This window comes from Larimichthys crocea, chromosome XI, assembly GCF_000972845.2.
Source record: "Larimichthys crocea isolate SSNF chromosome XI, L_crocea_2.0, whole genome shotgun sequence".
NCBI lineage: Eukaryota > Metazoa > Chordata > Actinopteri > Sciaenidae > Larimichthys > Larimichthys crocea.
In genome coordinates this window covers 13,172,133-13,189,448 of record NC_040021.1, presented here as the reverse complement: position 1 = coordinate 13,189,448, position 17,316 = coordinate 13,172,133, and the positions used below count along the sequence as shown (strand labels likewise).

The following is a 17,316-nucleotide window of genomic DNA, read 5'->3' as shown; positions in this document are numbered from 1 at the left end:
TAAGTGGGGGAAAGGGTGCGCGCGCGCGCGCGCGCGGCAGACGTTAGCAGCAGCAGCAGCAGCAGCTCGTGGCCGTTAACTGACGAAGACCGTTACTTTCTTCAGCTCATGCTCGGTATTCACTGTCACTGTACAACTAAACAAGCTTTTAGCGAACTAATTAACAACAAACGAGTAATATCTACGTTTTTTTTATGTGAAATTAAGCACACGTTCCTACATTTTTAAACACATCTACTTTCGACTACGCAGCTAACAACGACATGACACAAGATGGCGCTGTCAATCCACCGTCTTCACTGGCCTCACCTGCCCTTCCTGTTCGCCTCAGGAGAGATGAGGTTTCTTTGAAGGAACTTAGAGTAAGTAAACAATGAAGTTCCCTTTTTTTCCCCCCAGACATCGTGTTAAAACATCTTAAGTTAGTCATTCAGCTCATAAACTGCACAGTCACTACACAAATACTCTGAGTGAAGTTTAGTTGTCACTGAATGGATGGTGCTCACACTGCCCCCTCATTCACCAAAGCATCGGCTGTGCCATCTTTTTTTTGAACACCTGGTTCATCTAGAAAGGCTTCATTGCTCTTTCCTTTTTCCCCCCATGTCATTCATGAGTTTGGTTTTCCATGAGCTACAGTGACAGATCCAGCTGGACTGCGCTAACCTGGACCAAAGACTAAAGAGCTGCTAGTAATCCAAAACAGTAAAGCAATGGAGTGTATGTACGTGGAGGAAACACTTTGTCCTCATAAAACTATTCGCTGGTGATTCAGACAAATGCTTGTCTGTTATTTCCCCACAAATCTGAGGCATATGTCTATTTATTGAATCCTGCTGAGGACCAAAACACACACAAACTGCATAAATATGATGTTGCAAAATAGATAAAAATTGGTATATTTCAGAGTATATAGGGTGTGGACACTTGCTACTTGGAATGGACAGCGTATGTGTTTATGTTTCTGAAGAGCCATTTTAAAACTCAAAATCTCTGGCTCAGGCTGCCACTGTGTTGGTAGTCCAGCCTCTTCCGCCTCGTGGCTAATAATTGACAGACATGGATCATCAGCGGATCTGGGTGCTCAAACAAGCCATCTGTAACCGCATCCACCTGTTAATTATGCATAGCTTTAAGCCTTAATATGATTTAATCAGGTGAGTTCTATAAAAATGTAGACTCAGTACAGATGTCATGAATGGCGAAATTAGCTATAGAAACCAAAACAGTTTTTTGTACCAGGCTGTAAACATGTTTATTTCTGCTGTGTATGCATTTTAACATAGGGACTTATGGAGACTGACTTGTTCTGGAGCCAGTCTTAAGTGGACATTTGAGGAAAGCGCTTCTGCATTGGCTTCACTTCACAGACACGGAAGTTCACGTGATATCAACACCTTAAAGATTAAAAAAGAATGCAGACTCTATACTAGGTATGCAATTATCTTCTACTATGGTTTGACGTACTGACCAGCCATGACCAAAGCTTTGACTTTAATCTAGAAAAGAGTGACATTGCACTTAATTCGGCATGAATGATAATATGCTTAAGAAATTGTAAATTATGTATGCACACGACAAAGAATGGAAAAGATTGTTTCTCCTGGCACAATTTATTCCACATTTGCCTTGATGGCTCAGTTCATGACTGCAATTGCAGTGTGATTATAGTGCTTGCAGTTATTTGCTCAAGCAACACGAACCCTCTCATTTCTAAAATTGACAATCTTAAGAGCGGCCTCCCTATCTTTGCCTGGGGATGAGCAAGAAAGCGGTTTTGTTTTTGTCTAAATATAAGTTTGGTGTTGGAAAAAAAATGTCATTCAGATTTGTTTGTAGGTTAATATTTTTTTAGCTCACTTTATTGAATTAAATTGACTTGTGTACAAATGTGTGTGTTACGTGTGCCATCTACAGGCGAACTGCAGCCTTTTTACTCTGTGTCTGCAGATCACTCAATACAGTGGTATTTACTGCAATTCTACACCTGCAGCTTAAACTGCTGCTGGTATCGCTTTTAGGTTGGCATGTGTAGAACTTGTCTGACAATGCCCGAACAGCTCTCCTATTAGCAGCTTGTCTGATGTGAAGTGTGTGAGTTTGTGAGTGAGATACGCCTTAGTTTTTACGGATTTAAAAAACAGAGCTTTAATCCATTGGTTTTTGTCAGATTCACCTGCCTGCCTGCACACTTTTGGTCCCACACACACACACATTCATATCTGTGTGGTCCTTGTACCAATTTAGTTTGGCGTACATGCAGAGTGTGGTAAAGGCAGAATCTGAAGGAGGAGGATGTCGGCGGTCCTATAATCAGAAATGTCATGACTGCTACTCTGTAGTTGCACTGACCACATCAGGGCAACCTGGAAGGTCGGGTTGGCTGTAGATTGTGGGGTGAATAAATACACTTAATATTAGCTGAATGGCGCCCTAACAACTCTTGGCTGTATTACAGTAAGGCAGTTTCTGTGTGAAGTGGTATGGCTCATGTGGCGTCCGGGAAGTGGCTCCCACTGGGTTGTGGTTGCTCATATTTGTGCTGTTTTTAAAATTGCTTCATAAAGAATCAATTTAAGATTAACAGGCGTACTATATCGAATCAAGTCCAGCCAACTAATTATTATATAATAAGTATTGTTTTTTTGTGATTAAATATAACAGAAAATAGTGAGTGAGAAGAGAGTTTAAAGAAAAGGATATTTTAAGAAGTTCACCAAACATTCTTTAACCTTCACAACATAGTGGCATCATTAAAAAAGAGTGTGCCAGAGCACTTTTTATATTATGATTCTATTTGAAATTTGTAAAGGTTAATTAAGGCTTCGTGAGTTTTCGATATTGTCATTAGGGAAGCATGTTGTATTACCACAGAGCTTTAATTTTCATCTTGGAAAGTCCCAGTAAACATTTAGAGACCTTATAAAATGGTGGTTACAACAAAGCAATCTAATGCTTCTTAGAAAACTTTATCTAAGTGTGCGCTTTGTGCGCGTGTGTGTCGAAGTGGCAATATAGTAGCGTCATGTGTTAGTGAGTGAACTTCCTGTTTTCACCCTTCCTATTTTCTTCCTCTTGTTCTGTCTTTTCTTTTTCATTCGTGTCCTGTTTGCTCGTTCACATTTTCATACCGTGTTTTTCACGGCTTGTAAACCCCTGCGTCTGTTAATCTTACGCCCCCTTTGTCACCTTTTATGGTCTTCATATTTCATTTTACATCTGGCACTGTCATTTTCAAAAGGGTAAACATTTCACAATTTCCAATCCAGCAAATTAATAGCGTAGCCATCTCTTTTTAGCTCCCACAGCATCCATCAGTGATACATTAGCCTATGATTTATGCTGGAACACACTGTGCACAGCCCACCAAAATGTCTGCAGGGAAAGTTTCTTCTGTAGGGCACATTCACAGCCAACCACCTGGGACGAACCATTTTCCACATACCTTTGGAGCAGTGCACTGCTGTAAAAAGCCTTTTGGGAAATACCACTTTTTCCAAAACATTCTTCGGGTAAGAGGGTAATTTCTTTCACACAGGCCTCCTGCAATTGGTATAGGTGGGAGGTCAACATCTTGAAACATGAGGGATATGTTTGCACATGCAGAAAACTTATAAAACGGTGCCGGACACATCAATACATTGCTGTCAACACCTCCCTGGCAGAGATTTGGCCGAGTTCAGATGATGTCTGAGAGGAGTAGCGCAGATAGAACTAACGCAGTCAAGATGTATTCTCAAGTGCTGTCTCTGTTTCAGCACGTGCGGCCAGGAAATTACAGGCTTAAGAAGATTTAGCTCTTAGAGCGTGTATATATACTTACTTTTCTCAATGGTTTCTCTGTGTGTATGCACTGTAGGTGAGTATGCATGTGAATCCACGCGTGAAATCTCTGTCACTTTATAGCTGTGTCTGAACAATGCAGACACTCCTTGTATTTGACTGTAAAGTGTTTACTTTAGGTTAAACCAAGTGGATTATATCCTTCTCATATGTGCAGCAATTCCCTTAAACGGCTGAATTCATGCTCCTTTAATTAGTGCTCCTGCCCCAACTATAATCTCCAATTGCATCTAATTGCAGTGGATCGTTTTTCTTTCACAGTTTCTGTGTCATCTGGATCAGGTCCGTTCCATTAGAGTCTTTTCATATGGTTTTAATTTGAAAGGCATATGCATCAGGCTGAGATTTAACTGGCTTCATTCAGTAGCTTATCCCTCTCTTGTCTATAGTGGCTCGCTAGATGTGGCATTAGGTCACAGCTTGTGCCATTTTGAGGATAACTGGTCTCCTTTTACTGCTTCCCATAAAAACAGGATTTGAGCTGCACACATATATATGTACTCTACATGTGCACACACTCAGTGTCTTGTCCTCATTTGGCCTCTGTGTAACGGGAACCCTTCCCTGTTGTAGTGTGTGGCCAGAAGTGCCCAGGGCCCACATGCAAAAAGTACCTCAACACAGGATCGATGAGAGAGTACCAATTTTCCAGTTATACTGTTACTGTTATACTTCTTTCTTCCCTTGTTGTAGTTGTGTGTTAGTTAGTTCTTCCTGTCTTTCTTTCTTGTGTTTTTTTCTTCTTTTAATTTATTTACTTTACCTCCCTAGCCAAAACTTAATTTTCCAGTCATTTTGCAGTTTGTGTTTATTCTGTTTTTCACCCATTCACCCTGTTATGCTTCCACTCGCTCACATTTCAGCCATTTTCATTCATCATCATTTTTCAGAGGTAGTTTCCCTTCTGTTTTCCATTTAATTTTCTTCCACATGTCACATGCCTATCCACACTCTGTAGCCTGCTTTTGCGTGCATGCACACAGTCCTTTTTTAACCTTTATTTATACAGGCTAGATTGGCTAAGCATGCAGCACCGCCCTGAAAATTAAACACACACACCAAAAGAATATAACAATAAACAAACAGAAAGACTTACACTTACAGGGGTGATTATTTTGAATTGTCTTAAAATTACAGAAGTGCTTTAATTTTTAGGTGGCTTTGGAAATAAGTAAAAGTAATCTTTACTAAATCACTTCCGATAAATTGTTCAGCGTTGTGCAGCAAGTTCAGTATGTACCACAGTTCCAGAGAAGTAAAAGATGATATACTGAGTAAGATGGCCCCTTTCTGATAAGGGCTCCTTAAAATAAAATATCCTAGTAATTATTACATCTCGCATGCAGGCAAGGCCAACCAACCATATTATTTAAAAAGGTCAGTATTATAATTATCTCCAGTAGTGAATCTCAGGGCTGAATGGTTAACTCAATCTAAGGGTTTAAGTGTGGTGGCAGGACTAACTGCTTCAACAGTCCTCTTTCTACAACTCAAAGATAAGTCAAGATACAGTTACAGATTGTTGTTATCTTTATATTTATGGTGATATTTCTTTCTGAGAGACATACCAAGTTATATAAAGTATATATTATCCGTCAAGTATTGTAATATTTCAGCGGCTAACAGGACAGAATAATGAACTGTACATTTTTTATATTACATATTTTTCTGTATATTTTGTAAAGGTTTTGTATATTAAGGAGTATAAAATATATACTTCACAAAGGAGCCAATATCTTTTATATAAATGATGAACTGGGAACACCCAAAATAATTCCCTGTGGCACACCCTATTAACTCTTAGATGTATGCATTTTCACACACTCGTATTGGCTGTGTTGGCTCACTTTCACAGCTCTCTTGCGTCATAGTTGTTTTCAGCGAAGTTCCACATATCAGCTTATAGAGCAATGACATGCCAGTGCTGAATTGAGTTCACAACTTGTTTCTGTTCCTCTTAAGTAACCAACAAAACAATTATTGCAGGATTTGCAGCTTTGCAGACTTGTTTAAACTTTGCAGTCGTCTTTCCGAAAGACTGCAAAGCACACAAGCACAAACACATAGCTGTGTGATAAATGTAGTGAGCATTTTGTCTGTTCTGCAGTAGAAAATGTAACGATTTGTAACGACTCACTGGTTCTGAAGTGAGCTTTGGTAAGTTGTAAGATCATTACTGCAGATAGCACTAAAGAAAAGTCTTTAGTAGACTATAGGGTCTGCTATAATATTTTTATTACTTGTAGTACAGCCTGTCAGTCATAGATGACTGCAAACCACAGACATAATACAGAAGGCAGGAGGGGGGTGCCTGTGTTGGACTGCTTGGCTTGCTCTCTTGCTCTGAAATTTGAGTCTTGGCTCTAAGCTGCAGCCTCTGTTAATAAGGAATGACATTCTTTGCCCTGGCTTTAGCCATACCGTAACCTATGCAGTGATCCTAAAAAACTGTTGTTTCATGCGCTTAATGAAAACCAAGTTTGAATCAAAACTGCTGAACATTCCAGTCAATATTATGAAGATTGATTTCCACGTGAAATAGTTCTCAAGGTTGTCTGAAGTGTTTAATCTGTTTGTCACCATTATTATTTAATATAAGCTCTGTAACCCTGTGAGAACGTCGTCATGGTTTGTTCACAGCACATTTAATTACACCGCAAACACAGCAGCAAATGGACCCCATAACCTATATATCCAACTCCACTTATTTTTACATGCTCATTGTTAAAAGCTCCTCATTAACCGCTTTACGGGCTCTTACATAGGGATGAATGTGAGTCCTTGATGTAAACAGCATTGCTGTCTATAAGAGTATGATAATATTTTGTTGGAAAATATTTCTCCTTAGACTTAAGCTAGCTGGAAGCATTTTGTTCACTGACCTGGCATTACTACAGGAAACCTGATTCCCAGGATTTTTCCCCTGCTGGCACCCACTGTAACCACTTATTTTGACTGGGTTGAACAGAATTTGTCATAGCGCATGGGGGACGGTGTAATGTAAAATCCATAAAAAACAAGTACTGCTACACAAAACAAGAGTTATTAGATCAGTTTTAGTATTCCAAGAAGTTTGAGGTGTAGCCAGTTGAAAGCGTCTGCAACTGTGGCCTGGAAAGCAGGAGTTAACACAAGGCACTTCCAGCATAATGCGGCCACTAATTATATTTACAGCTGGTTCAGGACCAGCTCTGCCAATAAGTCTGTAATGGGGACATGGTTAATGGGCAGATTGATTTAAATTTGCTTGAGTTTTCTTTTCTGGCCTGTTTTTTTTTTTTTTTTTCTTCCAACAAATCTTTCAGTCACACTCAGTGAAGAAATGAGAAAAAGGGAAATCATTAATGAAAAATGTATCAAATATAATATACAAATTTGAAAATATAATGTTGAAGATCCTGCTGCTGTTGAGCGATCCCTGTATTAGCGTTTAAGTTTATAGATAAACTGTAAGGTTTTGAAGTACAGCACAAACCTGATGAAGTCCTAAGACAAATTCAAATTCAGTTCACCCAGAGCTGATATGTTTATGACGTTACACTATTTTATTGACTTTTTATCTCTTGCTTCTTTGTGACATGGCATTTTGGTGCCGTAGATGCGGTCATCTCATCATACTCCAATGTCTTCTGTGGCTCCTTAAACTGTTTTCACAGGCTGGGAACACTGAGACATATCACACATCTCAACATAAACAAGGCAAACTCTTTCCCCAAAGATTTAATATTTTCTTTTCCTTCTTTTTCAGCGATGTTCCTGTCGCTGAATCAACTTGACATTTGCATCTGTGAGTAGCTCCTTCATCGCTAAATGGTGACACATTCCCAATCCAGAAAATTCAGAATATACACTGACAGCTGAATATACTTCTATTTTGACATTTCCCAGAGTGACAGCACTGCATACTTTAAATCCCCCTATATATTCATATGTAGTCTGGAATTGGGACAGCATTAGTTGTAGGTAGGCGCTGCAGGTATAGCAGTCGGTAGTTAATCCTCTGCCCCAGAGAGCTCAAAGCCTCTCAGCACTGTCACGTTCTGTTACTGTTAATCTGAACTGCCAAGGGGCTGACCCACTGCCTGCGACCCTGCTACAGCTCAGGTCAACGTCTGACGTCACACTGAGCTATGCCAGTGTGCTGCACTGTGAGATTTACCTGGGTCTAAAATAGCAACAACCTTTGGCATACCTTTGTATAAGTTAATATTTCAAATTGAATAAATGTATTCCACATTTCAAAGGCATATAAATAAAGTAAAGGAGTATATAACTATACACGTGTATGTGTGCATGGGCTATTGGCTTAATTTGACTTACTTAATTACAAACAGAAACATAACTTCAAAAAGGAATTTAAGTTTGATAGAGCCATTGAGGTGAGTTATTAATTAAGGGAAGAGGGAAGGCAGATGTGTACCGCTGCAGCTCACTCTTGATGATGGACAGTCAGGCTGAATCAGGCTGATGCATTATGTAGACAAATTTAAAACGGTTGCTTTCTGGAAGGAATTGACTTGTTTTCAGTGGTCCTTTTTAAAAACATGTCATATACTGTCACACTGAATTTTTCAGGCTCAGAGTATAGACCATGTGTACACAGAACAGACAAGGCATGTCAGTAATTACTAGCTCTATGTCCCACTGGATCAATCAAGGCTGACTTTTAGTGCCAAGCATATATGGTAGGAGCCTTCACTCAGAGAGAATGAACAAGGGGTTGTTATGACAAATGATAAGCCTATGGGGCCCAAAATGCAGTGACACTTGTGTGAAATAGAATAAAGGTTATGTAACTGTCATAGACTTTGTGGATCGTGGATTGGGTCACTTTATAAATAGGGCTGATATCATGGAAAAAGATGAGACACAGCTTCTCATGTGCTCATAGAACTAGAGTTAGACTGCATAACCTTAAATTATATTGTATTTCAAGGCACAGAAGAGTGACAGGAATGTGGGGAGAAAGAGATGGGGGATGACATGCGGGAAAGAGCCACAGGTCGGATTTGAACCCTGGGTTGCTGCGGCAAGGACTGAGACTTCGAACATGGCGGTTGCTCTTCCAACTGAGCTAAAAGACACCCCAGTTTGCGGATCTAACCATTCATACACCGATGGCACAGCCTTCGGGAGCAATTTGGGGTTCAGTGTCTTCCCCAAGGACACTTCGACATGCAGACCGCAGGAGCCGGGGATCGAACCGCCGATCATCTGATTAGTGGACGACCCGCTCTGCCTGTGAGCCACAGCCGCCACACAACAGGTGTAGCTGGGTCTGGATTTCACATAGAACTCTGACATCTTGTCTCCCTTTGGGGATATTTCTGAGGCCAGATTTAATTTGTACCCAAACAGACACGTCGTCCATCCTTGCACCAACTCAAGCCAGTATCATGTTCTTTGCAGTATCTTTGACCATCCTTGGGTTCTTGATGTTCCAGTCACTGCAAACGTCCTGCAGTGAAACTGAATAGTCCCTGGGTGAGCCTTGTTGAACACTTTGGTCTGTAGAACGTAGTTTTTCCAAAACCCTCTTGTCATTGATGTAGTGTGTCTGTGTGACCGTAATATATGAGTCAGTGGCGCAACACTTCCAGCCATCAGCTGTTATTGCAATTCTTTGGGCATTGCTCAGCGGCTCCACTATCTCTCTTTCTCTGAGAGAATAGGGATTTGTTTCCTGGTGAAAAGCTTCGTGTTTGATAAGTAGTATCTTGACTTCAAAATGTGGAGGAGGTCTTGAAAACCATTTCATTTTCTGTAACACTGTACGGCTGGATGTCTTCATTAATAATGACGGCGATGGCTTTAGAACAAATAGAACTGTTTATCAGTGGTGTGGGGAAAAAAAAAATGCAATTCTTTGCAGTCTTGCAAGTGTTACCGCTAGGGCTAGCTATAGCTGAATCTGAGGGGGTGGCACTTTGTAGCAGCATCAATTTTTATGTCTCTTAAAAATTCAGAAGTGTTGCTAAACGTTTCAATTCTATTAATACAGTGGAACGTGTAGCTCTTCATCCTCCATGATAATCTTTGATGTGACTTGCATGGACATGCCTCTGACTCCAAGACGCGTAATAGGCCTCCGACAGCAGTGAGACATAGAAAGAAACAGTTTAGAGAGAAGGAATTAATCTAAACACAAAATAATTGGTCAGAAATTATTCGTCACATTTCTAAGTAATAAAGGCATAGGTCCTGCAATAATTATACATACATTAAATCAGATTTCACTGATGCAAAGATATTAAAAACAATGTGCCCAATGAGTTTAGCCCATATTGTATCTGGTGCACACTTTTCAAATCATGAAATCTATGCTAGTGCACCGATGTGAATCAGTCAGTTTTACCATCCCTACTGCATGGGTCCTGCCAAGTATGAAGACTCATGAAGACAGAACTATTCATCTGGACCAGCTAACCGAGCAATTACGCTTTTTTGGGGTTTACCAAAATTGTCCTAAAACTGACATGAGTCCCAAAGGTGCCCGTGTCTTGTCATTTCAGGCCCAGGCTTATAACAACATTTGTCATCTTCATAAACATTACTTGCCATTCAAAAGAGAATACAAAAGAAGCACATGGAAAAAAAAATGTCTGTTGCAATGTCAGGGGAAGGAATTTCTATTTTATACTAAATAAATATCTATTTGGGAAATATTCCCTTTTATTTCTCGCTAAAAGAGAGATATCAGATTAGTGTATTACTGGAACAGGCATTCCAGTTAGGCATGCCTGTTCCAGGGCTTAGTACTAAGTGCTCTGGCTCATTATCTTACTGGCATACCTACGTGGAACAGAGCCATATTTCACGTGATTTGTTACACCTGTGCTTCAAATTCTAATTTTTTTTTCTTTTTTCTTTTTTATGTTACCGGTCGCTAACGTCTAAGAGGATGTCTTTCTTTGGCTGCAGCTCTTCTCTTAAGCCTGCGCTGTCTGTACTCACTCATCACAAACCACACCTTCAAAACACACCTGCAAACTTACTACATTACACGTGCACTCCTTGAATTGGATGTGACAGTATTTGTAGTTCACAATGTTCTTTTGTGTACTTGTTTGTGTGGGTTTTTTATGTGTTGGCGGTTAAGGCACTCATCTCCATTTTGAATATTTCATCAAACAGTATGTCCAAGCTCTGCCTGTGCTGGATCAGACAAATATGTCTTAATAAATAGGTCACCTGGTTGTAAATGTTGAGCAATTTTAAAGTCTGGAGCACAGACTCAGCTTAAGACATAGATCATGAGTCGTTAACACACACATCCTAAAAGTAGTAGCAGATATGTCTTAAATGTACATTTAAGCTCCTTTCCTTCTGTTGTTGTTTCTTCTAGAACTGATATTTCAACTTTTTTGTGTTCCTATGTGATTAAATGTATATTTCTGTTTATCTAACCATTTGTTTGAATGTAGCATCCACTTATAATACAGGATTTTTCAGTTGCTCTCTTTTAAAGATGTCTTGTCAAATTTGATTTTAAACAAACAACAAAACAATCTTGCATTGTCCATGTTACATTTTTATGAAACAGAATGGGGTTTGGTTGAATTAATAGCTAAAATGTAGCCAGTTGGGCCAGCTTTTCAAGCATCAATCCAACATTTTCCAATGTTTGAAAAATAACCCAACTGTTAGTTTAGTTCCCCTATTAAAAACTAACTCACTTTGCACAATATACACAATGCTTTAGAGGTCCAGTTTGTAGGATTTAGTGGCATCAAGTGGGGAAGTTAGAGATTACAACCAACTGAATACGTCTCTGGCCTCACCCTCCCTCCAAAGCATGTAGGAAACCCCAACTATGGTGGCCACAAAACGTCTGAAAACATGAAATGTGCTATCTAGAGCCAGTGTTTTTGCAAAACGTGGTCAATTCCACAGAGGACCAACTTCCTCTGTAGATATAAATGCTTATTGTTAGGTAAAGGTAAGACAATACATTACATTACAATACATTAATAATACATATTTATGTATATTGATACATATTCTTCTATTAAATCCCCCTAAATCTTACACACTATAATTACTGCAAAGCCACAAAAAACAATTTATAAATGGGTAATAATGGATAACAACATTGAGGTTACACAAGTACATGGCTCTTAAATGCTAAGCTGCATATTGGCAAATTTACTGCTTTGGCTTGAAAACAGCTACAGAAATTGAGCCTAAAACATCCAAGGCTGAAAAGTGTGCATGAGACAATTATTTTGAAACCCCGGCAGATTTCCCCAAACAGAGATTGCTTTGGAACAGAAAAATCCCCAAACTTTCCCCTTGTAGGTTCTGACCTTAGACAGTGTTGGAACCATCTAACTTGTCTACAGCTGTATACCAAACATCAGATTTGAGACATTTGTTTTCAGTTAGAAAGATGCCAAGTATACATAGTGCAGACAGCTTTTTGCATTTAATTCCCGTGTCTCTTTTTATCTAAATATTGATCCAACGAATGCGAATAGAGTAAAGCTAGAAATACAATGAGTCTAAGTCACATTTTATGTAGAAGTGATTCATCAACACTGGCAGTAACTCATTAGTACAATGATCAGTCTTTGGCCTTTCAGTTTCCTACTAAAAATGTTATGCTTAAATGTGCAGCTCAAACAAGTGGCTTGCTATATAGCTTATAGCATTCATGTGTAAAACTAGTTGCTTTTGCATACCAAGTCTTTGTTGTTTGTGTCTGATGATGTAATTTAAAAGCTTCACATTGAAGCAGCATTATTAGGGGTTTGTCTTTAAAACAGACTTTAATTTGTTTATTCTCTAACAAGGGTTTCATTTTTTGTTTGCATAATCATTTTCAGTTGCCGTCGGGCCTATTGGTTGTTACACAAACACATTTGCATTGTTAGTTTGATGAGTCACATTATTTCTGTTCTCGCAGTTACACTTAGGGCAAAGAAAAGTGTACTTTCTTTGGTGTGCATAAATAAAGGAAAAAGTGACACAGGCAGAAAGTTTGAGAGTGAGTATGCACATGCTTGTTCATGTGCAATTGCATTTGTTGTATGAAAAAATGCCTGTTGTATATTTTCTGGCTCATTGTTTAACCACACTGTACCATAACTCTTACCTACATAATCTGTCATGTAATACTTAATAACAGACTAAGTAATGCCCAAAATGCTCATTTGAATTAGACCAGATATGTATGCTAATTGATCCTTTCCTGACCAGTTTTACCATAACCCTTGTTAGGGTTGTGTGATTGTGGCTGGGGAAAAACATAATCAGCATTCTTTTAGAGGACTGAGACTCATGGGTTTTATTTAGTGACAAAAAAGGAGATCCACATAGGAGAGCCAGAAACAAAGGAATAGTTACATCTTGGAAAATATACTTAGCTGCTTTCTTGTTTAGATGATCAATACCACTCTTGTGTTTATTCACTCAATATGGAGATACACCCAGCAGCCTATTAGTTTAGCAAAACAGCTTAAAACGGGGCGGAAACATGCCAAGCAAACCAGCCTGGCTTTGTCCAAAGGTAAAAGTCAGACCAGCAGTTTCACCCTGTTTCCAGTCTTTGCACTAAGCTAACTGGCTTCGGGCTGTAGCTTCATATTAAGTGTACACAATGAGTGGTATTGATCTTATATTCTAGCTCTTGGCAAGAAAGCAAATAAACCTATTAGCTCTATAGCTAGTAGCTATTTACAAACAACCATTTATTGAAACGTCTTAAAACTTTGATACTTAACTTTCTCTGTTTCTGCATGCAGTCTTTGTATATTTTAGTCATGAGATCTTTGATCATTAACTTAGAATCATGGATGCATAATACATGTAAATATAGGATAGCAATTATATAGTGAATAGAATAATAGCATATTCACACAATGTATTTTGCAGAAACACAGGAGCTAAAGATATCTTATCCTTGAAAATCGAGGACATGAGCTTTTGTTTGTGAGAACCATCTGTGGATGAAAATCAATCCAAGTTCTCGAAAGAAAGTAATGAGGATGTGAAACCTTCTTGGGCAGACAGAGCATGTTTCCTCTGGGAAAAGGCTGATTTTGATTTTCAAGAGATATTTTCAAAATGGCACACAGTAGATTATATCCTTCATCCAAGGATCCTACAAAGCAACAACAGCAATTCAAACGTTTTTTGTTGTTGTTGTTGTTTTTTTTGTTTTGGTTTTTTTACAAAACAACAATGTTTCATGTTAAAGACTAATCATGACAATATCAGTGTTTATTAAAACCTGTGCTTCTAAAGGTTTTGACATAAAAATAAAACTGAAAACAGCATGTGTGTCATTCTTTGTTGCAGAAACTAAATCAGGCTGTCACAACATTAGCCAGTACTGTTCCTGATGAATTATTGATTAGGTACAAAACCATCTGGAACTGGACACAGCTGTTATTAGAGTGGTTGATGTTGTGAAACAAATATTCTTGCTTGAGGATTTAGGAAAAGAGAAAAACTTGCATAGATAGACAGAAAAGATGGAAGATTTGACTGCTTTTCTTGAAGTGATTTGCTCAATTTAATCTCGGAAAAAATTATGGGTTTAGTTGTTTTTTTTAATGGTTATTGTGTAAAATGGCAGAACATTTTAGGCAGACAACAAAGATTCATACTTTTAAGGAGAAATAGTTTAGCAGTGCCATATAATATTTCCCTCCTTCAGTGAAATTTCACAAATACCAAGATTCAGACGATTCCACCAGTGACAGAGAATGCCTCTAAGGTCTTTTCTCAAAACATCAAGAACACAGAGGAGGTTACAGAGGAGGACACATAAACTGCATGCCCACATACCCAAACACAGACACACATGCACACCATCCAGACACCCCTTTGTGCTTCCTTGGGGTATAAATGATCCAGGGTCTGATGTGGTTAACAACGACCAGTGTTTCCGTGTTTGCTCAGTTTCCGCCCTCGCAGCCACATGGGACTTGATAGGTTGAGAAGCTGCGATTAGCTGAGTCATCACTAAGTTTCCTTCATTCCCACGATTTTTCATGTGGTTGCTTACTCGATTAAAGAAGGCATCTTTCTTCTTCTTCTACTTCTAGATATCATATTTCACATTAAAATATATATACAATGACTCAGCAGTTGGATTACCTGGTTACAGATCTGGTCTATAGTGCTGTACTTCTATTTCTTCTATTTTTTTATGTGATTATTAGGAGTTGATCCATTGAAATAAGCAGTAGCGTTTCTTGTCATATGAATGGAATGTTCACCACATCAAGTGAGCATAAAAACCTTTTTTTTTTTTTGTGCAAAATTGAGGAAGTCATATTTTTTCTTAAAAAAAACTGCATAAAAATATGAAATGCACATTTCACAGAGAAGTATTTACACAACTTGATTTACACAACTTAATTTCTACATATAGTACTGACAACTGAACATAGACAAAATTGGTTCCGCTAACTAGCAAAAGATCTCGATTTCAAAAGTATCCAGCCTTAAAGATGTTTCACAATTTGACTTAACACATTCATTTAGGTCGGTGCAACATATAGTAACAAAACTGGAATGAAAAAAACATACACTCATTTTCTCATACAGGCACTCCTCTCGCTCACACAGGTGAACAAATTATTTTTAAAAATATGTAAACAAATTTTGTTTACATATTTTGTTAATTTAAAATAAACTCTTCTGTGCAAATTGCCTGCCCCTTTTAATGTGAAAGTTTCATTTTGATAAGATTTTGGCTTCTAATGAATGTGAAAGTTTCATTTTGATAAGATTTTGGCTTCTAATGTTTTAGTGTGACAAGAAAATCAAAAGATTTAGTTAAATTATTTCAATGTATGTGTTTTTTGGACATTTGTACAGCAGTTAAGAATATTGCGATAATATTGTGATAATTTGGTCACTATAATCGAGATATCAAATTTTCCATATTTTTACATCCCTAACACACACTGTAGCGCTGCATTATGTAACAATGTAATAAATTTTCACCTCATTATGTATAAACGCTGCATTTTGTAATAATCTGCCACATTTTGTAATAAAATTCTTGAACGTAATATGTAATGTGCCTCAACGCAACCCAGGCCCTCATCCACTTGCTATTTTTTCCAAATAGCTCCTTTAGTCTCAGTGAGTGACTTTTCCCAGGTACAGCTAATTTATATATCCTCATAATACTAATGACATTGTCATGGTCATGTTCCAGCTGGCTTTCAGCTAAAGACTCCCTGATGAAAATGTGCAGAATAAATTGTGATGCAAGGTCCTGAAACAGCTTAGAAACTCTGTTGAATATGCCAAGCATTGGCATGTCAGCATCTAGTGTCAACTGAATAATATATGATAGAAGATGCATCAATTCCTAGTGTGGAGATAATAAGAAATTGAACATTTAAAAAACTCAGCTTCCCTTTGTACTGTTATGTGATCGCCATAGGTCCCACATCGTGACATGCTATTCAAATATGCATCTCAGTCATTTCCATCAACATAGTGAGACAAAGGTGTTCCATTTATGGTAAATGGGTTAGACCCGTATAATATTTGCATAACATAATCCAGATTGCATGTGTGTATGTCTTCCAATATATGCTAAAATAAGAGATGGTTAAATACATCTCGGACGCCTGCCATCACTGAAACTCTTTAATTCTTTTCTGATAATTTACCAGTGGTGGTGTGTGCACCTCTTTCTTTATACAAACATGTCTGAAAGAGTCAAGACTGTGACCTTTGCACCAATAAACTCAAGCATGTGGAGGGAAATGCAAGCGTATTTCACTTGTTTCATCGTCAAATATGAAAAAAAAACAAAAAAAAAAACATGAAAGAGCATAAGTAGAGATTAGCCTGCTCTTTGTTTGATCAGTTGGTGCCCAGGCAGTAATTTGGGGCCTGTTAAAACAGTTTAGTCTAAAATGCATGAGAAATTTTGCAGTGGTCTATTTAGCATGACATGTAAGTGATTGTACGTTAGATCAATCAGCAGTCTTTCCACATGAGTAACATTGATAAGCACTTTAAATTTGACCTCATATCCTCTGTCTAACAATTTTTAGTGAGCTTGTGCAGAGCCACGATAATGACACACCTGTCATGCTAGCTTTACACATTTTGCACTATATGATAAACAGCCACATAGTGAAACATGTCCAGGCTCCTCCAGCAATGCCAGGACAAGAGTTATGCTGCATCAATCAATCACTCGTCTCTAAATGAGTACCAGGTGAAATATACTGAGCAAATAAACTAGGTTGGAACACCATAATTTGTTATTATATGTAGATCTTGTGTGTTGTGGTAAAATGGCTCACCAAAGTATTGACAGATTTGTGGTGGTTCTTGGTGCACCTAAGCCAGTCTTTCTCTGTCGCCCTCAGCTAGAAACATCTAAAACAAGTATTTAAAGTGGCTCTTATTCTGTATTACAGTTTTATCTATCACTACCTGTCGGCACAAAGAATGCAGACTTATCTTCGGTGATAAATTATTCATGTTACACTG

At 38.3% G+C, this 17,316-nt stretch overlaps 1 protein-coding gene across 7 annotated transcripts in view; it reads left to right on the top strand.

The window, feature by feature from the left end:
* Positions 1-35: 35 nt before the first annotated feature.
* LOC104925648 (serine protease 23) overlaps positions 36-17,316 on the top strand; it is a 66,413-nt gene continuing 49,132 nt past the window's right edge. For 4 of the 7 annotated variants that reach the window (XR_003463235.1, XR_003463234.1, XR_002042085.2 and 1 more), the window contains exons 1-3: positions 36-115; positions 253-362; positions 7,592-7,630. The gene's annotated coding sequence lies outside the window, so the exon portion shown is untranslated. Of the gene's footprint in view, positions 116-252; positions 363-1,304; positions 1,434-7,591; positions 7,631-10,741; positions 11,352-17,316 lie in introns of those variants that run through there. The other 3 variants (XR_003463236.1, XR_003463237.1, XM_019261439.2) reach the window with 3 other exon arrangements.